Raw genomic sequence first — 24501 nt, 5'->3', positions numbered from 1 at the left:
GTTGCATAGCTGTTCAATGATTATGTTTATCAGAACCTCTGACACGGCTGGCTGGGGCTGAGAGTAGTGGAATCTTTGAGGATCTGTGCACTCTTTGGCCTCTAGGCTAGATTCTTTCATTTGTCACTTAGGGGAATTCTTGGGGTTTGTCTCCTGCTGGGCTGGGAACTGGGATAGATATGAACTTCTCTTGGAATCCATTTTCCACAATCATTTGTCAACTTGAAGCTGTAATCAAGCATGCTTATCTGGAGAAGGATGGAGACAGAAAGCAGAAGTGTTGTTGGAACGCACACCCATCGTTTACAGTTGACAGGCAATTGATGAAACTTAAATCTGGCTTATTGAAAGCAATTAAGGCATGCATTCTAGGCAGCCAGGAAGGCTCTGTGGTTCATACAGGTGGTATTGATTTTTGGGTAGTTCTGTGTACTTTTCTCAGTCCTAATTTCTAGCATCATGGGGGCCTATGATATGATGTCACAACCGTCATATCAATTAGTGTGAGTTGAATATAAGAAGGAGGATGACTTTTCCTTTTAATAATTATGTTAACCCAGCAGCCTTTACTGGCAAGGTTGGGCCCACTCTCCTGTCTTCTGAGCCACTGACCAGATATAAAACATGGAGCAAGACCTTAAGAGCATCAGAAAATTCAAAGCACAATGAACACACGGGCTTTCTCCATTGGAATACAGGCCTTCTCTTAAACATGAATAAGAGGCCTTGGGGGCTAGGATAGCAGATGGTCTTGATCTACAGGCTCTCTGGCATGGATGGGGTGGCTGTCCTCTGTGTAGCTACCCTTCCATATCCTGCCCCATGTTCTGCCCCACTGCATTCTCTCAGAGGTTAAGGATGACATTGATAACGTTAGGTTTAAAGAGTGATATTTTGCTGAAAATCCATTGGATAAGAGGGCTTAGCAATGATGTCTCTCTGTACATAAGAAACAGTTGTCTCTTCTTTCTATTCATTTACATTTATCTGAAGGCATGCTTGAGATTGGAGTTGGAACCAAATATCAGAGATAACAGTATTTATAAATTTGTGATGTGTGAGACCAGGCCCCACCAACAATTTTAGCTGAGTTCTGAGTTTGTTATGTGGCATATGTATACAAGGATGCTTGAGGATTAGTAAACTCCTTGAACATTAAGTATAGTTCAAATTCAAAGCATTGTTAATTCTAATAACCATGGTACAGCTAAGGGAAAAGGAGATATTGTGTAGAATTAGGCATTCTTGTTGCAGCTTGGCACTGCTAGGGATACTTGAGATACTGTATGCCTGGCAGACATCTCAAATGTCAGTCAAATATGAAGAGAAGGCAAGACACTGCTGTAAGTGAATCTGGGGTCTTTCCCTTAGGAGTATCTTATTTTGACACCACCTTCTCCATGAAGACTAGGTTGTGTGGTACTTCCAGCAGCCCAAGGCTGGAGAGTGGAGTGGACTGGAACTCATATAAAGCTTGCTTTCCTTCTCAATGGAGGAGAAGTTAGGCTGGATCATCAGGCAGAGACCTTTGCTCCAGAGTGCCCAATAAGAACAAATGAGCAAAACAATAGGCACACTAATGTGGACGGAGACAAGCACAAAGGGCTCAGGGTCACACCAAGAGCCACAGGTGACTAAGGAATGCTAAATGTGGAAGAAAGTGTCTTCACTGGGGAAGAGAATATGAATTGATTATCCAGTGCCAAAGGATCAGCCCTGAAAACATATATACAAGTACTATACAGATTGCAGATTGTATATATTTAGGAATATATCTCTATCATTTGTCTGTCTGTCTGTCTGTCTGCCTATATCTATCCATTGTCTGTCTGCCTATATCTATCCATGTATCTATGTATCTATAGATCATCTATCTATCATCTGTCTGTGTCTATCTATGTATCTATGGATCATCTATCTATCTTTCTATCTATCTATCTATCTATCTATCTATCTATCTATCTATCATCTATGTATATACACAGACTGATATAAATATATGTATTATATATAATATACATATTCAACAATTAATGAAAAACAGAGACCATGAATTTGAAAGAAAGCAAGGGGCAGGTATTTGAGACAGTTTCTAGGGAGGAAAGGAAAGGGGGAAATTGTAAATCATGTTATAATGTCAAAGGTAAAAGAAATAAGTTTTAAAAGAAAACTTCCTGTATTCATAGGAAGGTGATTCTGTGGAAGAAGTGGGTGGGTGGTCTCCACTGAAAGTCCTCTCTTGGAGTCCCGAGAGGAAGTTTGCAAGAGTCATGTCCTCGATCGAGAATCCATGGGGATTTCAGAAGATGTTTTGGTTATTTCTGGAGGCCTTTTGGTTCTGTGGCTTAGTGATGATGTACCACCCACGCATGAAAGGAATAGCTTCTCCTCAGCTTCAAGCCTCTAGCCTGAGCCCTGGAGCATCAAGTCTTTCTGGCTTCTTTTTTACAAAGTCTCACTGAGCCCTCCACCCAAGCACCCTCTGGGCTTAGTACTCTCTGACACGTCTTATACTATCTTTTCCCCAGACTTTTGTCTTTGATGACAGTTTTTAAAAAAAAATCACAGATGGATACTTTATCAAAGGAATTGGGAGCAAAGGAGAACTTACCCTCCCCCGCCCTGTGTTCACAACATGCTACATGACAGTCTGTCTTGTGCCATGTCTGAGTATGGCCACATCTGACTGTGTGTCTCTGTGGTCCTGCTTAAATTCGGTTTTAGCTCTGGGAAAGCAATGACATAACCTGCTACCCATAACCTAGCACAGGACATAGTGGGTTTCTGACATCAACCAGATGTTGACCAGATGTAGCTATCTATGGCTGAAGTATGAGTTACCAATGGATTTGTAACAAAAATTTTTCACAGTCCTTTTTCATTGGTTTTATTTCTACAGAACTTGTGTACATGTTCTTTTTACTGGATATACTTTTAACAAAGTTATTAGGCAACTTAACTAGATTTAGACAACTCTAGAAAAATAAGATTTATGAAATCTTCTTTGACTAAACAAGTCACAGTCATCCCAACTGAGCTATTTCAAAGTTCACAAACAGAGACTGGATATGCAGTGGTATATCACTTTAGGTTCATGAGATTCTGAGAGACTAGCTTCAGATAGGTGATTTTTATTGAGTATTCTAAATAAACCAACTTCTAATAACCTCTCAAGGAGGACTCTTCCCCCAAAAGATGCTTTGATGGAGACAAAACCTTATTACAGAGGTTCTGAAGACAGCTTAGCCTTTCCTCATGCTCTTAAAGTAACTCTCACTGGACTGCGTACCACCACCATTGTCTGAATCTATCACAGGCTTGGACCAAACACTATGACGATGACTGATCCTTCCTGAAGCTGAATGCTATAGTCAAAGATGTTGAGTGTAGATGCCACGTTTTCTATCACCGAGAGAAGTCTGCTTCCTTTCAGTGCAGTGTAACAGTACACTCTAGACAGTGCATTCCAATACATTACGTACCCACTGATTACATGTCATACCTCTATGGTTTAGGAACTAGATCATTGGTGGAAGTGATGGTTCGATTCCCAACCACAGTGACACTCACTAGGGAGGCCGAGTTGGATTATCACATGATCAAAAGCAGTATGATGAACATGGAGATGGGCTGTGCTACAGAAAGGTCTTGAATCCAATTTTCAGGAATCTGGCAAGTCAATAGGAGGAACAGGGTATCATGGAAAAGTAATATGGATTAATAAAGACCATACTGGGGCATGGGTCTGGTGTGGCCAAATGCTCCAAATTCCCAAGAGGTAGGCATTTATCTATTTATTTTCATTTGAGTAGCTCAAGATTTCCAAGGCTAAGCAGGGCAAGTAAGAATGCCTTTGTGTGAGTCAGAGGAGGCTTGTGGACTGCTAGTGCCCTTTCTAGGAGGGCCTTAAGGCCCCCCTCACCTGCTGTAAACACTTCAAGAGTTGGTAGACAACTCTTGGAAATGGCTCGGTCAAAGTGACAGAGCTTCAGTCCTCGTGTACTTTTGCTTTAAACAACGAACAACAAATGGGCAACCATCATTGGATTAGGGCTCTTTAAGTAATGCATAAACTCACTACCATGAGGAGTCACGAGCAGCCCTTTGACACACTTTTGTGCTATCAGGAGCTGTGTGGTAAATTTTTTATTTACCAAGTCCAGAGATGGCTTGCAAGATTCTTAGAGCAATGTGAACAGAGCTGAAGTGCTCCTGAGTACTTTCCAATAGAAAGTCTGTCTACTTTATTGCAGGGCCCAGAGGCTCCCCCAAGACCGCCTGATAATAATTTGGTATTTGGAGGCTCCTGCATCACTGTAGGAACCAAAGGAGGCTAAATCCAAACCTGATGGAGGAGAAGAGTTCTATGGTTATCTGCAGATTCTGGCCAGACAGCATCTTGAAGTCACTCCTTAGCTTCCATAACTAGCCAAGCAAGAAGTTGCCTTCCCAGGACAAAACAGAGTGCTCTAATGACTAAGCCCTCAAAGTGCTGTGTCACTTAAACTATAGACCATCTCCTCGATCAATCAGGATGGCAAGATGGAGCTGAGGAGCTCAGCAACATCAAGTCTGGAGTTGGTCTTTATTCAACTAGTCTCTGTAGATGTATGTGAAAACTCAGCTCTTACAGCATGGGGTGGTTGACCAGTAGGATTTATAGACTTGGCCCAAGGGCAGCTGTGTTGTTTTCTTCTCCTTGCCTTATCTGTTGAGAGAGATTTTGGCAGGGTGCAATGGGAGCACACCTTCTGAGCCGAAAAACAGAAATGAAGCCTATTAACCAACCAAACTCCCAAACCATGTCTTGAGTTGGTAGGTGGAGATGCATTTTATCCATAGACTTACTGTTGTTTCTAAAATTGTGTTTCCTTCTACCGCAGCCATGTGATTCTTCTAGGGTCCTAAGTCGTGTGCCTAAGATTAAGTGGGGTTGTTTCTAAGACACACCCTTGGATGTTTTTCTTAAAGAGGATGTCCTCTGTGGACACCTAGGGCTAGCCACTCTCGAAGGCAGATGCATAGTGGGAATTTTACAATTTTTTTTTTTTTTAAATTTACTTTGAAGGTTGAATTTGTTTTCAAAGAAGTAGGCACTTATTGCCTCCCTGCATCATGGATCCCATGTTTCTTCAGCTATAGTTGTGTGTTTCCCCCACTGATCATATGCTTATTAGACAATGGCATAGGTAGCAGGCACAAGCTCACTGGCTATCGACAGAGCAGGGAAGCAGGTGTTCTGAAGAGAGGAGACATTTGAGCAGAGGTTGAAAATGTCACAGAGTCCATGTCCTGTTCCTCTTAACTCTAATGTCCACTCTGTCATTCTACTCCCAACAAAGGCAAGTGAGAGCTTTCACTAAACGGCAGAGGTTTTCAACACATTTGAAAAGCTGCTTTGAGAACACACGAGCAAAAGTTCTGAATTCCATTCAGGGCTCCAGAAGCTCAGGACATCACAGAGCAGCACCAGACCATGGCAGACTCCAGTGCAGTCACATGACTGAGGTCTGTCTCAGTGGTCAGGGCCAGGGTACAGCAGTAGAGACTATAGATTTAGAGCTCTCAACTATTTTTTTACCTTGTTTTGTCATTTTTTTTTAATTAAAAAAAATACGTGTTTTAAAGCACTTAATTGGCCAGATATAAGCTGCTCTGGGAATTGGTTGTGTGCCCTGGAAGGCTACCGCCTGCACTTTAAACAGAAGCTAAGTCTATTCTACCCATGCAAAGCTAGGATAGAAAGAATAGTTACTTCGGGATGCTTAGAAGTAGCTTAGTTTTTTGCACACCACATTGACAACTCACCCTGTGGGGGCCACCATGGTGCCATCGCTGCACTCTGTAGGTCTCAATACAATTCTCTGTGCCGTGGGTCCCCATTGCTAAGAACCACAATTCAATACCATATTCAATCTTGACTCTAGATGAGATAGTGAGAAGCTATCGAATAATGCTTTAAAAAGCAGCTAGCTTTCCCTAGAAGAATGGGAAGATGAACACTTGCTGCATCATTACATAGAGTGTAAGCCATAGAACAAACTTCACTAGATGAAGATTTCTTAGCAAAGAACTTTGAAGCACATTCATAGCTAAGTAAAATCATATTCTTGGCTTTTCACTGGGTGATATTGTTATTTTAAAAAGTGGGAAAGCAATAGCACCCATTTGAAGATACTTAGGTCTTCTGCAGAAAACACGCCAATGCTGGACTTGAGAGCTAAGAAACAGTAGTGATTGTGGATGCAGGTTGAGAGGCCTGGCTTTTACTCCAGCATCATCAGCCTGCCAAGATAATCACATGGGCACCCAAGCATATCAGCAGAGTCTGTCTGAAGCTTTCAAGTCACCAGTGATTATCTGGGGTATCCCAATATATGGAGGGTAGTGATGCAATTGGTTCACCAAGACTGAGCCTGGCTGGAGCAGTTGAGTTAGCAGCATGAGCTTAGTTGAGCTTCACTTCTTGCATGTGCCAGTGGATCATGGACCAGAACCATCACAGCAAACACAAATGTAAACCAGCAGCCTTCCTCGTGTTGCTAAGAAGCACATGTTACCCAGAATCTCTGGACAGTTGAGTGCTCTTCTAGTAGATGGTAACATAGTTGAAGGTTGTAAGGCTGGTCCATGCTTTAGGCTTTCTCATCGTGAAACACAATTGTCTCTGCATTACCGATTCTTCCAGCTTAGAGGTGGCCCCATGGGTGGGCTGCTTCTAGGATCACTTGTTATACTAGGACTCCACCCCAGTTCCTGGAAGGTGAACTATCAACATTCATGCTCAGTGAGGTTGTGGTACTGCTTTTGTTGATTCATTTGGTTTTGCTTTTGTCAGCTATAACTTCTTTCCTATATAGGTGACTTTGCAGTGTCCCACAGACAGGAAAAGGGAGGAAAGATGAGTGCTTCTCTGAGTGCTCAGATAACCATGATTACCTAGGCAGTCTTACCATGTGGGTTTAGTCTTTAATTTTGAGAACTTCCTCCTGAGGCCAAGGCAGCAGCCCGAGCGATGCTCAGGATGAACTGTCCTCTGTTGCTGCATCAATTGCTCGGGAATGCTTTAGTGTTTTGTTGGGTGTAAGTGCTTGGCCTCCCAAGTGGAAGGAAGGGTCAGAAGGTAGTATACATAAAAAAGCAAAGAAGAAATCTATGTATTAGGGTTCAAAGTTTAATTTTAAATCAGGAGAGTCTCAGGCAAGCCACAGTGATTTGGTCACCCTAGTTGGTATAAACCTGATGATTTTCTTTTCTAGTAAGACAGAATTGTGTATTAATCACTCCAATTGCCATTAAGTGCCCTAAAATAAGATAATCTGAATTAAAAATAAAAAGTATAGCATAAATAATATAGTAGAAAACTTGAAAGACACAAGGAAGAAAGATGACATTCTAGCCACCTATAATCCTATCAGATATAGCTGCTGACTCCCTCAGGCTTGGGGATGTCTGGTCTTGTGAGCAGCCTATAGCTACCGAGCTTGCTGTGCCCCTGAGCTTAGTGTGCCCCTGCCTTGTATTCAGCATGGGCATTGTTAACATGTCTATAGAGTGGGTTGACAGCAAGGTTGGAAGAAGGATCTGTGTGTGATACTTCTAGCCTGCTACTTCTAATTTGTGTGCAGTGCAGAGAGGTTGGTGTAGGACTGAGAGCTGGGCATGGCAGACATATTGGGTCTTATGGAAGAGGGGCCCTAAAGGGGAAGGCTACTCTATTACGTGCTGAGTGTTAAGAAGATATGAGCCGTGTGCTGTGGTCTGAGAAATCCCTGTAAATAAGAAGCTCTCTTGTTCTGACAAGGCAGACAAGGATCCCAGGTTCAGGGCCAACACAAGGTGATTCCTGACCCCAGTTCTATTTGTCCCTCAGCTGAGGCTCAGCAGCACCATGGTCTCCTGTTCTTCATCTAACTCTCCAGGAACCTAGCTGGCCCCTTCTAGAGTTCACAGAACTTTTTTAAATGACCAGGCTGGCTACATTATTTTAAATGACCAGGCTGGCTACATTTGCAATATCTGGGCATTTATTTTCTTCTCCTAGGGCTCCTGAGTTGAGAAAGGACTTCCAGCAGGTAGGGGTGTCTATTCATGTTACCTAAATTTCATGGAGCTGGCTGCTTGGATTTCCAGATTTTTTCCATCACTAATGAATCTCTGGGAGTCTGCTCTCAAGTTGCAGTTCTAGTAACAAGAGCTAGGATTAGTAGTGAGGAGTATTTTGCTATTGATACTTCCCTAATGACATTCAGGTTGTCAGGATCCATATGTTCAGAATACGCATGTTCTCATGATGTGTAAGAGACTAGATCTGTGTGGTTTTGAAAAAAAAAAAAAAAAACGAGTTGGAGATGGATCCTAGGTGAAACCCAATGACCCAACCTAGTTCCTGGATTACCCGTTACCACTGTGGGTAGAAGTCAATACGTTTGTTACTCTGTTGCTCTTATGTAACACATTCACTTGGCCATGCAGGTGACTTCCCCTATGCATTGAAAACCCAAGGTTGTTACTAAATGACAATGGCATTTCAGCTGAGTACCACATATTCCCAACATCCCAAGTCTTCAAGTTAGGGAATATTTTCATGAGAGGAGATTACAAAATGCCACTTAGACAGTTTTCCTACAGGGTAATGAATGTTTAGTCAGTTTTACTTCTGACTTTTTGCTCTCACTGCAATGCTTCACTCCTAGGGTGGACTGGCTTTCAGTCTACTTGCAAAGGAAAAAGTGCACAGGGCAGGACTGAAAACCTTGCTTTCTAACCGGTACCTAGGTCAGCTGAGCTGACAGGTCTCAGATTCTCCACCCTGAGTGTACTTCCTTGAATACACCCCCAATTTCTCACCCCCCTCCTTTCCCTCTCTTGGGTTAATGAAGCTAATGGTTTTATTTCTTCCTGGTTCCTAGTTCCATCAATGCCATAATTTTATATTTGTGGAAATACCCGCGAATGGCTGCTGCTTAAATGGCTTTTCCTTGTTTCCACAGGCCATTGGGGGTTATATGTTCAGAGTTTTTCTTTTTAAAAAAGTGTTGTAAGTGAAGAACAAAACCCCCTCCTTACACATAAGGCTTTTCATTTCATAACACCTTGCACTGACCTTCACAGACAGACACTGGCATGGAAACAGGAAAATATCCTGTTGTGAAGATGTTCGTGATGGCTAGCTAGCTAAGTCTTAGCATTCTGAACACCTGAACTTTGGGAAGGGAGACAAGTGGCAAAAGGGAATAAGATTATCTTCAACTTGCTGCATTTCCCTTCTCTGGGTTTGTGCTTAGTCTGCTATTTATACCCCACCCCCACCTCCAGTTTTTGTCAATGGATCTTAACTATGCTTGGGTCTAACAGTTGATAAACTGGAATTGTCGTTCATGTTATGGTCCCAGCGTTAGCTGCTTTTATTCACTTGGGCAGAATCCACACTGTGGCCTAGGAGGTCTTTGCAACAATTTTCACCCTACTATGAGGAGGAGCTTCAGGGTTGGTTTCCAGGTTCAGCTAAGCTGTTTCCCATGCTATAGTCACATTTGGAAGAAAGGGTTTGGGGCAGATGAGTATGGGTTGGTGTTCCTTCATAGGAACTGACTCTGGGTGCTGCTGCCTCCTCCTCACTGTAGGCAAGAAGCCTGGCACTTCTGAACAACTTCTTCCACTCTGTAGGTCAGGCCTCTGGGGCTACATAGGTTCTAATGAAACCAGATATGGCTGGGGTAGGGCTGGGGCAATGACACGGCTGAATGTTGCCTGACTTCATCCCAGCTCCCATGGCTCAAGCATTCCACTCAAAACACAACGTAACGTGTACTGTCTTCCTCTGAGAAACTCCAGTCCTGGTCCACACGGGTGTGTGGTGGGTGGGACTTGGACTATTTTCCTGTATTGGTGTGTTTATGCAAATGAGAACTGTTTTACTGGAACTTGTAATGTTGATCATTCAGAGCCAAACGCATATTCTAATAAAGACAAGCTTGTCGGATGTCTGGCCTCCAGCTCTGGTTTTTTCACGTTTCTTTCATAGACTTGAGGGTATAATTTAGTGTTGAGATTCCTGGAAACACCCCATAGAGTTGTCTCCATGGATGACAATGTCTCCCACAGTCCCTCGAGATTTCTTGCAGTTTCCCTGACTTCCTTTAGATAGATCCAGCCCAGGGGGCGCTGGGGAGACTACCACCTTAAGCAAGGAGTTTAGAGGGATGCTAAAAACCTCTGCACTCAAGAAACAATATTCCCACGCAGCATTTAAAAGATGAGCTGTAAAAGAGAAACCCTGGGGCACAGATATCAGAGTCTTAACTGAGGGTATCCATGGGGCTGGATGAAGAGTGAGGGAGATGTGTCTGGATGGGTCAGGGTCAGACCCTGCCTTCCAGGAAACAACTGATTGTTTGTGTGCTGGATGGTTGCTTTCACCTTGACCTTTAATTCTGCACTGAGCAGTTGTTCACTTCAACAACTGGAGAAGTTTTGGTGTTCTTGAGTTTTGTATGTGAGGATCTCGCTTCCTCATGTGGCCTGGATCTTACATAAACCCCTGTCTTCTGCAAGGCTCTGTGTTGTATACAGAAGCAGCCCAGCGGATTGTCCCTCAGTCTTCTCTCCCTTCCTGTGTTCCTGGTCTAATTGTTCCTCCACACTCACCCCACTTCCTTTGCTCAGCTCTTGGAGCAGATTCCTTCATGTGCCTTCGCTCAGCCAGTGTTAGCATCTGCCGCGCGCATGCGCCCATGACCCATTCTCTGATGCTGGATGCAGCGTCTGCGGATGTACGGACTCATTTTACCGTATTTTTTAAAAAAATGTGACCCTCCTCAGTGAGATAGACAGACACATACATGGGGGCAGGAGAGAGGGGAGATGGAGGGAAAGAAGGAGGAAGAGAAAGACAGAGACAGACATGGAGAGAAGAGCAGAGAGAAAGAGGAGAGAGGAAAAGAGCAAGAGAGAGAGGCAGAGACAGAGGGAAGAGAGGAGAGAGAAGAGAGAAAAAAAAGAGAAGGGGTGGCTTTTGCAAAGGATAAAAACCTGGGAAGTTAGATTAGAACTTCCCATTAAATTTGGGGATAATTTGTGTAAGGGATCGAGTAGGACAGTAAGTGGGACTGTCAAAGACACCTCGTCTTGTAGCCTCATCTCCGGAGACTTACTTTCAGCATTCCATTTGCTAGGTCAAGGATGCAGTGTGGAATTTTAGGTTATTCTACACCCACCCTGCGCCTCCTTCAGCCTACAAGTTCTTTCGTAATGTCTGTATTTGCTGCTTTTAAACCTCCTGTATCTAATGTATAGCAGCTGCCTTTCCACTCCTAGACTCAGCAGGTCATATTTTCACATTAAAAAGAAAATCCAACTCTGTGCCTCCGGATAGATCTTTTCCTCTGTATAACAAATGAGAATACTGAGGCTCAGATTAGTGGGTGGGAAAGGTCTCAGGTAATATCCTTTATCTATAGAAGAGTTTCTGTCCCGGGACTCCAGGAAGTCAGACTCTTTCTGGCTTTGCTCGTCCTGTGCAAAATTAAATCCTGGATGTTTCTAACTTTTCCAGAGGAAGTGCAGCATTGATGAGGACCAACCATGTGAGCTTGTAGAGACACACCAGAAGCCACTCACCTCCAGACAAGATGGCCTTCAGCTGACGGTGCCTTCTTGGCAAGAAATCAACTTGACACAGGAGGAAGGGGCCCAGTTAGTAGGCAGGCCTGAGGCCCTGTGGTGAAAGGGTGGGGTGGGCACAGTCTTCCTGCCAAGCAGAGATGGTTTCTGTCCCTTAGAGCAGTGGTTCTCAACCTTCCTAACCCTGCAACCATTTAATACAGCTCCTCATGCTGTGGTGACCCCAACCATAATATTATTTTCATTGCTACTTCATAACTATAATTTTACTACTGTTATGAATCCTAATGTAAATACCTGTATTTTCTGATGGCCTTAAGTGTCCTCTGTGAAAGGGAAACTCTTACCAACCCATAGGTTGAGAACCACTGCACTAGAGTCTTTACCAGAAGTCCTAAATTAACACAAATAGTAAGTCTCTAGTTCTTTTTTTTTCTTTTTTTTTCTTTCTTTCTTCTTTTTTTTTTTTTTTTGATAATTAAAATAATATAATTTTCCCTTCTTTTTTACTTTGGTGCAAAACCCAATCTGAAATTTTTGCCATTTTTTTCTCCTACAAAAAAGAAAAATCATGGAAAATGCTTTCCCAAGTGACTTTAGGCCTTTGTAACTATCACGCTGTACCTCAGAGCCAGTTTTCCAGAATCATGTGCTTGCAGGACATGGTAAGCTGTACTGGGGGAGTTTTCGCAGGCAACACTAGGATAGTTGAGCACCCTCAGTACCTGTTCAGACCAGGCTTCTCCAGGCGGCCAAGGGAAAGGAGGGGCTAGGCCTATCTTTTCATCTCTGCTCTGTGAACAGAATTGCTTCCAAGTGTCTTGAGCCCAGTGGGTGAGCCCCTGGCCCCTCAATCCTCTCACATCCCCAGTTGGATCACTGAAAGGCACTCACTGTTTCCTAGGTCTTTAGGGAGTCTCTTTGAGAGCATGAGTTGGCGCTGATAAATGACATTATTTCCTGAGTATAACTAGGGACTCCATAAAGCCCAGGGACATCAAGGGGTTAGTAGTCTGACATATGCATGCATGTTACTTCTACTCACTTACGTTTGTCTTTGGACAGTTAGAGCAACGTGTTTTCTCCAAAACAATCCTCTAACAGTGGTTTCTGGACCGGGAAGTAACAGATGAGTCATGGTGCCGAGACTGGCCAAAATGAGCGGTTATCTTCTGACCCGGAGCGTGCGCCCTTATTTATATTGATAACTTAGAAATGCCAGAGTTGCAATCCGAGTTACTCAGTTCCAGCTCAAAGCTCAGCAAGACAAATACAAACACAATAGAAATAGTGTTTACTGGAGAATCCCAGACCCTTGGATCTCTACTCATCTATAGCCCAAGGCTGGAGAGTTGCTGCTGCCCCTGAGGTTGCAGAGACTAATTAAAATGAGGCTTCAGAGGAAAGTGCTGAAAGATCCCAAAGAGAGACTCTGACGAGTTCTTCCCCTACCCTGGCTGGGGCTGGGGGCTTTGTGTGTTAGTATGTATCTAGATACTTTTGCCAGTGTGGAAATTTTTTTTTAGTGCTATGGAACAAAACACATCGCTCACTAATAAGACTCTGTGGGACCTTTCACAACCCAACAGCAGGATGGGGAGGGACAGGAGTCGGTGAGATGGCAGTTCAGCTCAGGCAGTCATAAATCTGCTGGATGATGACTGTGTAGTCAGGAAGTTGTATCTTACTAGTAACTCAGTGGTACTGTTCACTGGGTGATACTGAAAACATAGACGGAAATAAACACTCTTGACAGTTTGGTAAGTCCACAACCATGGGCTGCTCAATGAGCAGACGAGGGCTTGGACAACGTCCATTGGAAGAGCAGCACCTAGTAAGCCGGTGAACAGCTGGTGGGTGATACATAAGAGATCCATCTATGCTTTTCATCCTGTTGGAGTGTTGGGGGTGGGGTGCGTGAGCTGTCACTACCTCCTTGGGCTTTTAGGCCCAGGGTAGCCTATGATTCCAGCAGCAGCAAAGGCTAGACCACCTTCTTAATTGCATATTAACAGCTGCTGTGGCCACACCTGTTTAAAGCAAAATTTTCCCCTATTTTTTTTTTTCTATTACACCTCCGAAGCCAATGGCATTCTGACAGTTCTTCTGTCTAGTGCTGTGGACTGGGCTTCGAGTATGTTTTGTCTAAGACGGAACAATTTCTCAGAGCCTTCATGCTGAAGTTCCAAGTGTGACTTTCATCTGGAGAATACCTGAGGGTGGGGGAAGGAACATACATACCCCATTCTAAAAGGAAACCCAAATAAATGAGGATGTGAAGAATTGTGACTTCAAAGCAACAAGAGGTTATGGTGTCAGAGCACAGGAGAAGACTGCATGAGGGCTTGTGGGAGCCTGCTACCAGGCAGAAGCCCAGACGTTTCCAAGTAGCAGTCAAAACTCCCAGTGTTTGTCAGATGGTTCCTTTCCAGGAGCTAGTAAAAATTTGAACAACTCAGGGTGTATACCTTCAAGATTTGTACCACTATAACATTACAAGTCTTAAATGTCAGCAGATACTTAATTTTGTCAGCTGGATAATAATAACTAATATTTACTACTATAGTTTAAACATCCCAGTATCGGGGAGGCAGGGAGGTAGTCAGTAAAATGCTTGCCACTCAATCATGAGAACCTGAGTTTGGATCCCCAGCACCCACAGAAATGGCCACTTACCGGTGCAGTTTAGACCTGTGACCCCAGCACTGGGGAGGCAGAGACAGGAGGATCCCTAGGCTTGCTGGCCAGACCAGACCAACTGATGTGCTATTATTGGTTCAGTGAGAGATCTTGTCTCCAAGAAAAGGGTTAAGGAAGATACCTAGCATTGCCCTCTGTCCTCCACACGAACATAGATACATGTGCACATATGTGTACCACATATACACGTAAATGTACACCACATATTCAAACAGGTACACATGCACAAAACATGCTAGTATTTTTACAGGGTACTTCATACATTCTTTTCCTCATTTGATTTACTCTTGATGGTTATTGCTATTTTAGCTGCTCAAAAGAAAATAAGTCACAGAGAATTTAAGCAAGCTGCCCACAGGTGTGTGGCTAGTAGGCTGAAGGCCCATGATTTGAACCTTGTCATTGTGACTATAGAATCTATTCCTAATGCAGTTCTGGTGCAGGACCACCCCCACCACAACCCCTATCAAACAGGCTTCATTGGCGAGTTCTTACAACACAAATCATGGATTTGAGGCAGTGTACATTTAAAATAAAACTTGATTAAAAAAAACCTTGAAGGATAACCTCCCTGAAAACTGGTCTTGCCTGTAGTTTAAATCACCAAATGTTAGCATTTCTTCTAGGCTTTGCCCCCATAGTTACCTGGCAACAGCCAGGTGCACCCGACTCACTATAAAAGGGGGTGCTTGATGCCTCCTCTCTCCTTTGTACTCTTCTTGTTCTCTTTTCTTCTCCCCTTCCCCTCTCTCTCCATGTGCTTATGGCCAGCCTCTACTCGTCTACTCCCTCCCCCTCCCTCTGTCTTTCTCTGTCTCTACTCCCTTAACTCCCTGCCTTAAATAAACTCTATTCTATACTATACCTTCATGTGGCTGGTCCCTCAGGGGGAAGAAATGCTTCAGCATGGGTCCACAGAGACACCCCCTTCTCCCACACCATATCATGCCTCCACCAAACATATCCCTGGCTTCTCTGTGTTTTTCTTTTTTCTTTTTTTATACAACACAACAATCAGTGTTTCTCCCTATCATAAAAAGTCATTGCATTCTAAACAGAGTTGACTCTATGAAATTATGGTGGGAAATGACCAAATGGCTGGTGTCTTGGGACATCAGTTTGATGGAGAGAGGCATGATAGGGATTATAGGACATGGGGAGGTGATGGCAAAGCAACATTCTGCTTTTTTGATTGAGGTTTCACCCTGGTTATTTCTTTAAAAATATAAAACCAAGACAAAACACAATACATGCATCCAATTAAGAGAGAAAAAGAGAGAATATGCGCACCTAGAGATTCTTTCTAACAATCAAGTCCTTGCATTCGAGCCAATGTTTATAAGTTAGCTACATTGTTGCAAATGTCCTGTTGACCCAGATGTTTGTCAGAGATAGGGGATGTCTGTTCTGGACCACAGAAACCGTAGGCGGTAGATGCCCAGGCCGTTGGGTGTGGCAGGCAGAAGGTTCACTGGAATGAGCTTGCATTTCTGTTAGCAGATATGTTTTAACTGGACTGACTTCCCCTTTGCTGATATTTTACTGTCTTTGGTCTGCATTCTTCGGGTCTCCTAACATGAAAACATTTCACCGGTGATGCTCAGCACATAGGAAATCTGATCAGGAAGGCATGATGCTTAAGACTAAGATGTGGAGACAACTGTCTCTCCAGGCACAACTCTAGTATTCACATGAAGAGATGACTCTCACTTCTAAACAGTCAGCTTGAAATAGGACTCTGGCTACTCAATCCACTGATGAGTTCAGGACCCTCTATGCACTGACAATACAATTGATTTGAGAAAAGGATCCAAAAACAACAGCTGAGACGAAGAGTCATGTCGAATTTTTCATGTAACACTTTATGAAGTTACTGAAGCGCAGTAATTTCTAAAACCAGTCTTCAAGGGGAGAAGGGTCTGAAGATGGTTAGGAGGACCCTGTGACGCACACATCCTGGGGAAAGGCAGAGATGGTCAGGCAAATTCACTGTGTCACCTGTTTCTAAATCATCAAGACAATTAAAAATTGCAGCTACATTTTAGAGAAAAAAAAAGAAGAAAGAAGAAAAGTCAAATTCACGGACACATGGTAGTTGGTGGTAGCACATGGTCAGAATGCCATTGCTGTGTGGTTCCCTCACACAGGGTACAGTGTTACCAACATTGTCGTTCCTCCCTCCCTGACGAATTCTTCCCTTTCTTTGGAGATTTCCCCCACGGTGGTTTGATCTGCAAGGAGCTGCTAAGAGGAGATAACAGGGCTTATGGACAGGAATGATTGAATCACTGTGTGCCAATAAAAAGTGTTCAAATTGCATTTCACTACATAATGAATTCTGGTTCAACTTGCTTTGACATAAATAAGATTGGGTAAGAGAAACCAGAAGTAAATCAAATAAATTAATAAAAGCATCAGAGTCCTTTCAATTTTGTCCCCAGACAGTGTCTGCTTATTTGTATAATAAGACCTGCTCTTATCAATTACAAGCCTGGCATGTCACTCTTCAAGGAAGAGTTTGGATATTCTGGGCCTTCGTTACAGAAATGCAAACACTCCTTTTGAATATTGAAGAGGTGAAATTTGAAAACCAAGAGAGTGAGCCCCAACTTTAAATTAAAGATAACAACAACAACAACAACAACAACAACAACAGGATTTTCGAGGCAGACATGCTCGTAATGTGAATGATCAGCTGTTCTTCCTGTTTCCCTAATTACACACGTTTAAGGAACATGAGATTTTTGCATTTTGTCTAGACAAAGGGCCTGTCTCTGCTAGCATAATACATAGATAGCTGTGTTTGTGAGTCTCCTGAAACATTGGATTTGCATCTCCACAGCCACTTGTGGAGTTCATTGTCCTTCGCTGCAGCAGAGTGGGGGAGGGGGGGCGAGGACTACGATTTTTCAGATTTACCGGCAGCATGGTGTTCTCACAGTCCTGAGAGTGCTTAGGCGATTTGTTAGGCCTGGTTTGTCACAGACCCCAGCACTGGGCACACCACACACAGTGCCAGGAAGGCTGGCTTTAGAGGTGTCCTTTATTTAATATCTTCTGGGGGCGGCTGGGCCATTTTGCAACCACTCTGTTGTTTATTTGTGTTTCTTGTAATCCGTGCTTGTTTTCTGCATGTGATCACAAAGCCACCAAGCTAAATATAGAACATGTAAGTTATGAGCTGGACATAGCCAAGAACAAAGGGCTGGGTGGAACAGTCCATCTCTTCATTCCCAAATTAGCCTCGGGCTATAGGAGGACACGGTGGACAACGTGGCATGGGTATTTCTGCTAGTGATATATTACTCACATTGAGTAATAGTATCAAGTACTTTATGACTCTCTGGAGCAGAGATGGCCACTGTAGCCATTCAGGTGACATCACCCTGTACTTTATGATTGAGGTTTATCATATCTAGTTACTTGATTCTTTGCACTTCCAAAGAGCAGAAATTATTATTTTTTTTTTGATAATCCCTTAAAATTGAGTGTGAATGACTCCCCTTGGAAAGACCTGGGGAAATCCACATGTTTCTAGATCTTGAGACACGGCCCCTAGCTGTTAGAACATAGTTTGGCAGGATCACTATGACTTCAGAAGCCCTGGATCTTTGCATGAAAGATGATTTATCTGTGAACTACATCTGGTGTTCTTCATCTCGAAGTCAATCGAGCATGTGTGAAATGAATTTGAGGTGGTCTAGAAGAGGTCCCCCCCCCTTTTATATCACGTGAGGCATGCAAGAAAGCGCTGAAGTGAAACCATAAGCAGATTGGTTCAGGGCACATTGGCAGCAGGGGCCATCGGGAGAAATGCTTTCCTGTGAGATTTATTGACATCGGTATTCAAACTAATTTTGTAACCTTGGTCTTAAATAACCATGTCCCTCCCCGTCAACTTCCTCTGGCACACAAAAGAGCAGAACTTGGGAGAACTCAAACCTGTGCCTTAAATGTAAGAGTTTGTCTCTTTAGGTGGACTGCGTGTTCCCACAGATACAGGTGACCATGCAAGGAATTTCCTGTGCACTCAGTGAAAACCACTGCTCCCGCACAAACGAAGTGCTACAGATAGAAACGACAGTTGCAGCCGTTCTAGTCAGGAGCTGTGTTCCTCTGCTTTGCTTTGAGGGCAAAGTTAAGTTTACAGCAGAGTTATACCATGAACTTAGGGGAATTTGCTTCCATAATCTAGGAAATGAGTGACCCACTCCCTAAGTGCCCAAGGTTTAGTGATTTGGAGAATGTAATTGTTACGCAGCCACTGCCTGGCCCAAGCCTTAAATTCACTCATTAACCATCATAATCTGAGATCCCTTTCCATGCTTGATGCTGGCACTCTGACCTGATGACCCACACTTTTTTGGCCACAGTCTCTTTTTATGTTTGTTTACTTTTGCTCTGTCAATGCCAATAGCATGTTAGGGCTGTCTTTAGGGCATGTGTGCCAAATGCTTTATCTAGATATCTAGATATCTTGAATAAGATCTTTTTCCATTGGTTCACCCCCACCGTCTCCTATTACCTGGCTCTAAATGCTTTTCTCCTTGGCTGGACCCGTTCTCGCTAGCTCAACAGAGCTCTTCTTTCTGGATTTTGCTGAGGTTGTGCTTCCTGGGCCACAGGGTACTTTTCACTGACTAAGATAAAAGGGAGCCAGAAGGAGCCAGGAAGCAGATGTATCTGGGGTAGCATGTGTCCTCAAGAGATGGAATCTGCATCTCCTCATGAAAGGAGCGGTGAATGGGTATAATTAGACTGATGAATCAGTGGGACCTGGTTACAGATTTTTTTTTCATGACTGGCTTTAATGAGAAGCAATAGCTATTGGTTTCCACCGAAACACACAGAAAGTAAAACAAGAGTGAGGTTGGAACAAAAGGTAAGATTCAGCGTGGGCTTGAACTCCATTTCTGAGAATAAGCTTTGCTTGGGTGGAAGGTATGTGGCTCGGAACCAAAGCAAAACAAAGAAACAGCAAAAAGGCAAAGCAGAGCTTTGCAGCTCTTTCTGTATTTTGTTTCAGAGGCTGTCATTCAGGGAGGGCAAGGGACTGTGAAAGGTCTAAGCTGGTATTACATAATCAGCTGTAGAGGACTGCTCCTTCGCCCCTCATCCCCTCAAGCGAGGCACTTAGCATAGGTCAGCTCGCGGGGTCAAGGAATTTTGGGGGGTTGTCTTAAGGTTATCTCTCATCAGCCAGCACCATCCCTTGGCAATGTGAATCGGGTCCAAGGCCTTGAGACTTCACTCACCCCCAAGAAAACAGCAATAACATAAGCAGCCCCAGGAGGAATGTTCTTCCTGCATAACACAAGGAATCGAAAACACCAATATTCTAGCCGTATTTATGACAGCTAGTTAAGACCTAAGGTCTAAAGGTTACGTACTCCAAGAAGATGGTTCCACATCCAAACACATGGACCTCAGCTCTTGCCGAAACTTAAATGGAAGCTGTGCTGACTTCTTGCAGCTGTAGGTTAGGCTCCAGAGAGTGGCCAAGACACTGTTGGCTCCTTTGACCCTCAGCATATGGTCTCTGCCTCCAGGGGCTTCCAACTTGGCTCCTCTGCTCTCTACAGCTTTCTGCTAAGAGGGCAAAATACCTGAGATAGCCAACTTCAAAAGAGGGATGGCTCATTTTCCTACAGGTGTCAGCCTGTGGGCACGCTGTTAAGTGTAGGTCTTTGGAGAGGCAGAGCACCGTGGCTGGAAGCACAGAATAGAGCCAACCTGCTCATCTCATGGACGATGGGAAGGGAAGAGAGAAAGAGGAGGGGACATGGGCCCAGTACGTTATTAACACTTCTGATTACCCAATTCCTGCTCGATAGGGCCTATCTGTTAAAGGCTGCACCTTAGCAATGCCATCAGTGCCTGGCCAGGCCTTCTGCACCGCAGCTTTGGGAAGCATCTACGACCCAAACCACAGAGCCATTCCCAACAGTTCGCCAGCTCTTCGCTGTTTGGCTATTAAGGTGTCTGCTTGCTCCCTCAGACCTTAGTGAAAATGTGTTCTTAAAACACAGAATCATGGACAAGTTCGGTTTACTTTTTTTTTTCCACTTGAATGAAAGTTTACTTGTTAGTGTCAATAAGGTTTCAGATTATTTTCTCAGTGTTAGTGGGTCGAAAGGGACACACGACTTGTTTGCTGTCTTATTTGATTAAAACTTAAGTAAATGCTGAAAGGGATGACAAAAGATTTAAACACAGACACACACAGAGAGACATACACAGGGATACACCCCCCCACCCCCCCACCCACACACACAGCCTTCTGACAGGCACAGAGTAGAGGAATGAGGGAAAGCACAGCCCCATGACTTTTCAAGTCATTAGTTACACAAACAGGTCCAAGGATGCAGAAGAAAGGGTTTGTCTTGGGTTTGTGTGTTAAGGACACAGTTAACTGTTCTGTAACGATTAACTGTAACTGTTCTAGAGAAAGACAGAGAAAGGTTCCTACATCTAAGGTGTCTCTTTATCTACCTTCAGACTTAAATGTGCTACTTCCAAACATACTCTCTAGCCAAACTGTACCTTCCAGTAACTACATATCAAACTGCGTCACAAGCAAGAGTTTGTGGAACAGACCCACAAACAAGCAGAAAATGACAAAGACAAGACTCAGGCAGGCCCAAATTCTTCAAACCCAAGAACTTCACAGGTTACAGAACCTTCTTTGTGTGGCTCCCTTCCTCCTGTGGCTGGCCACCTCATTGATGAACTGTTCTCATCACCACTCCACTCAGCATTCCTGCAACATCACTGTTGATGTTTGGTTGGTTGGTTGGTTTCATTGTCTGTTGTCTGCAGTATGGGATAAATGGGATGATGGTACGGAGAACATTACACTGGACAAACAAGTGCTCTGCCATTGAGCTACAAACCAAGTCCCAGCCCTAGCAGTAACTTGTCTGTCTCTTTTCTAACGGTTATAAAAACCTGTCTGGGGCTGGAGAGGTGGCTCAGCAGTTAAAAGCACCTGCTGTTCCTGCCGAGGACACAGTTTCAGTCCCCAGCACCCACATAACTGTTCACAACCTTCTGTGACTCAAGTCCCAGAGGATCTGATGCCGCTTTGGGGCATCATGGATGGGGCAGCCCTCCGTGGGGGCTGCATGCATGTGGGCCACAGACATACATGAAGGCAAAACATCTATTAAAACCAAACCAAACCAAACCAAACCAAACCAAAACAAACCAAACCAAAACAAACCAAACCAAAACAAACCAAACCAAACCAAACCAAACCAAAACAAAACAAAACAAAACAAAACAAAACCACTTTCAGGCTATAGCAGATACCCAACTGAATGGCAGCACACTTTGCCCAGAATGTCTAACTAAGGCTCTGGGTTTCTCCACATCACAAGAAAATAAACAGACAAAGCATCCTGTCTTCTATAATTCTCAAATTATAGAAATACTTTTCTATTGTAATTCTGGACAGAGATTTTATGTTATGAGTGATGTATACAGGGGCACAGTTTTCTTAGTCATTAGAATACATTTGGGTTATAAATCTGGACGTAGCTTTTATATGATACTGGTGATCTATACAATGGTACAATTTTCTTAGTCATTAGAATATTAGCCAATTTAAAAATATTTCCTTTTACTATTTTGATTATGTTTATGTATGTGCTTGTGAGTGCGGATGGCCACAGAGGCCACAGGCACTGAATCTTTCTCAGGCTGTGGTAACAGGTGGTTGTGAGCTGCCTGGCTGTGAGCTGCATTCTGACTTCAGGACTTCCATAAGAGTCTTAAACTACTCTTCATATGCTCTTAACTACTGAGCTGTATCTCTAGCCCATAATAAACATTTTTTAAAGAGTCTCATCATATAGTCTTAGCTGGCCTGAATCTTCCTGTGTAGACCAGGATGGCCTCTAACTCACAGAGACTCTCCTACCCCTGCCTCTACTGGGATTAAATGTGACTACTGCCAAGTCTGGCCTTTTGTCCACTTTCAAATTGCTCATAACATAATACCACAGACTCGGGAAGTGGCAGAGGAAGCTTTATTTAGTGCATGGTTCTGTCGGTTCAGGCACTACCCTCTAGTGTTGTGGACTTCTTGCTATCTCAAGCCTAAGGTGACACCAGGATCAACAGCAAAAGCTCCTGGCAGCCCACATGCATGCTGGCTGGTCTCATTCCTTATTATCATACACCGGGATTCTGCCATGGGGTGTTAAATGGCCACCTTATCCTGTCCTTGTCCTTATTCCAGGTCCCCACCTCTAAACATAATCAGATCAAGTTCCATTCACTCACAATGGGGACTAAATTCCAGCACAAAGTGGAATTGAACATATTAGAATGATAGCAAGCAGGATTCAGCCATAAGGGAAAACGGTACATACTGGCATTGCTAGGATGGAGACAGGGGTCTCTGATGGTGTGGGTTTTAATCCTGGCCTCTACATTCTCCCCCCATGCAGAACTAGTGAGTCCTATAATCTCAGTCAGTCCCTGGTTCTACTTGGTAAACTGATGTAGTCAAGACTGGTGACTGTTCTTGGGGGTTTACTGACAGCCAGATGCTATGCTGATCCCCCTGAGTTTGTCTTGCTGTCCAAGCACGTCACTCTGATCAAACTCATTACAGAAAGCAGCTTCAGAGAGCATTTCTTTTGGCTCACAGTTCTAGGGGTAACAGTCTATCATGGTGGGGCAGGCATGGTAGAGACCCAAGGTTTTGTTGACAGTATAGTGAGCACGCTTGCTCACCTCTCAATGAACCTGGTGTACTGGACTTATCTGATGTACATTTTTTCCTTTCTATTCCATCTGTCCCTCAACCTATGGTGCCAGCCACACTTAAGGTGGGTCTTCCCTCCTCTGTTAATCCTTTCTAAAAAGGATACTCACAAACATTCTCAGAGATGTAGTGCCTGTGTGATTATAAATCCAGCCAAGTTGACAATGGAGAGCAACCATTGGGGTGCCCATCCTTGTGACTGCAGACATAAATGCCAGATAGAAATAAAAGTCTGGCTTCCATGATGTCTTCATAAGGTCCCACTCGCAATCCCTTGGTACCAATGGACATGATTAAAAGATACTTAGAGATGACACAAAATTCCTCTTGATCATATAACTACCTGGAAATACATTCAGGGAGATGGTTCTTTTGAGTGATGCTCACAGGCAGGTGTGTCTTAGTCATCGGTAAAATACTCAAAATAAGACAGAGGTCAGAGGGCAGCTCTAAGATAATGTCTTCACTGGTAAATGTTCCTGAACACATATATGTATACCCAACTCTGCATAACGAACCACCCCAAAGGACAATTTATTATCTCTCACAGTGCTGCGGGTTGGCCTGAAAACTTTACACAGATTTTACCCATCTGAGCCCTAGAAAGCCCACAATACCCTCCTGCTTCTCAGGATCGCTGGCTCAGAATTCAGCTGTGAGAGCAGAGGGCCTTGGTCTCCTCCATGGGAACTTGTCTACATAGGCATCACGGAAGACTCAAGGTAGATTTCAAGTGAGGAGATACACAGGGACACGGAAACAGAGATGTCACCCAAGTGATAGGCAGTTTATGTAGGGAAGCTCTATGTGTTATCCAAGAGTACATCTGTTTTATTTTAGCATAAAACTCTATGTTCGCCTTACAGCAGTAAAATAAAATCAGCCCTGCAGTGAGCGTCACTTGGGAAGTAAGTTCCAGGATTTTCCTCTGTCTGCTGTCAGATTGTATCTTGGGACTCCAGGGCTGAGCGAGGAGGTGGGGTTACATGCGACTTTGAGGGTTAGCCAGCCTATGCATTTATCTCACTCAGTGGATACCAGTGACCGAATCTCAAAGCTATTTTTATTGATGTCCGTGGCTGTGCGTTTCCATCCATTAGACTACAGAATTGAATGTTATAAATTAGCAGAAACACAAAACGGGACTATTTTCTTAAGATGTCCAGGGCTGTAACTTAATTTGTTTGGCCCAGACAATATGTCATATTCAAAAATAAAAAATAAATCTTTACTCCCATGTGCCACATTAAAACTATTTTTAAAGAGGCACCCTTCGGCCATCGTGATGGGGGACGGGTATCAGCTGGGAGCAGCAGAGACGGTTTGTAGCCCAGTCTGCTTCATTTCCCGGATGGAGGAGGAGGTTTCCACCATAAGAAGTCAAGACTGCTTTGAAATCATGC

The 24501-nt window shown here is 43.7% G+C and overlaps 1 protein-coding gene across 2 annotated transcripts in view; it reads left to right on the top strand.

The window, feature by feature from the left end:
- The window catches only part of Ntrk2 (neurotrophic receptor tyrosine kinase 2), a 306311-nt gene that overhangs the window by 179762 nt on the left and 102048 nt on the right, over positions 1–24501 (top strand). The gene's annotated exons all lie outside the window — the stretch shown is intronic.

Source organism: Arvicanthis niloticus, chromosome 8 (genome assembly GCF_011762505.2).
Source record: "Arvicanthis niloticus isolate mArvNil1 chromosome 8, mArvNil1.pat.X, whole genome shotgun sequence".
NCBI lineage: Eukaryota > Metazoa > Chordata > Mammalia > Rodentia > Muridae > Arvicanthis > Arvicanthis niloticus.
The sequence above is the reverse complement of the archived record's forward strand: the minus strand, read 5'-3'. Positions and strand labels throughout refer to the sequence as shown.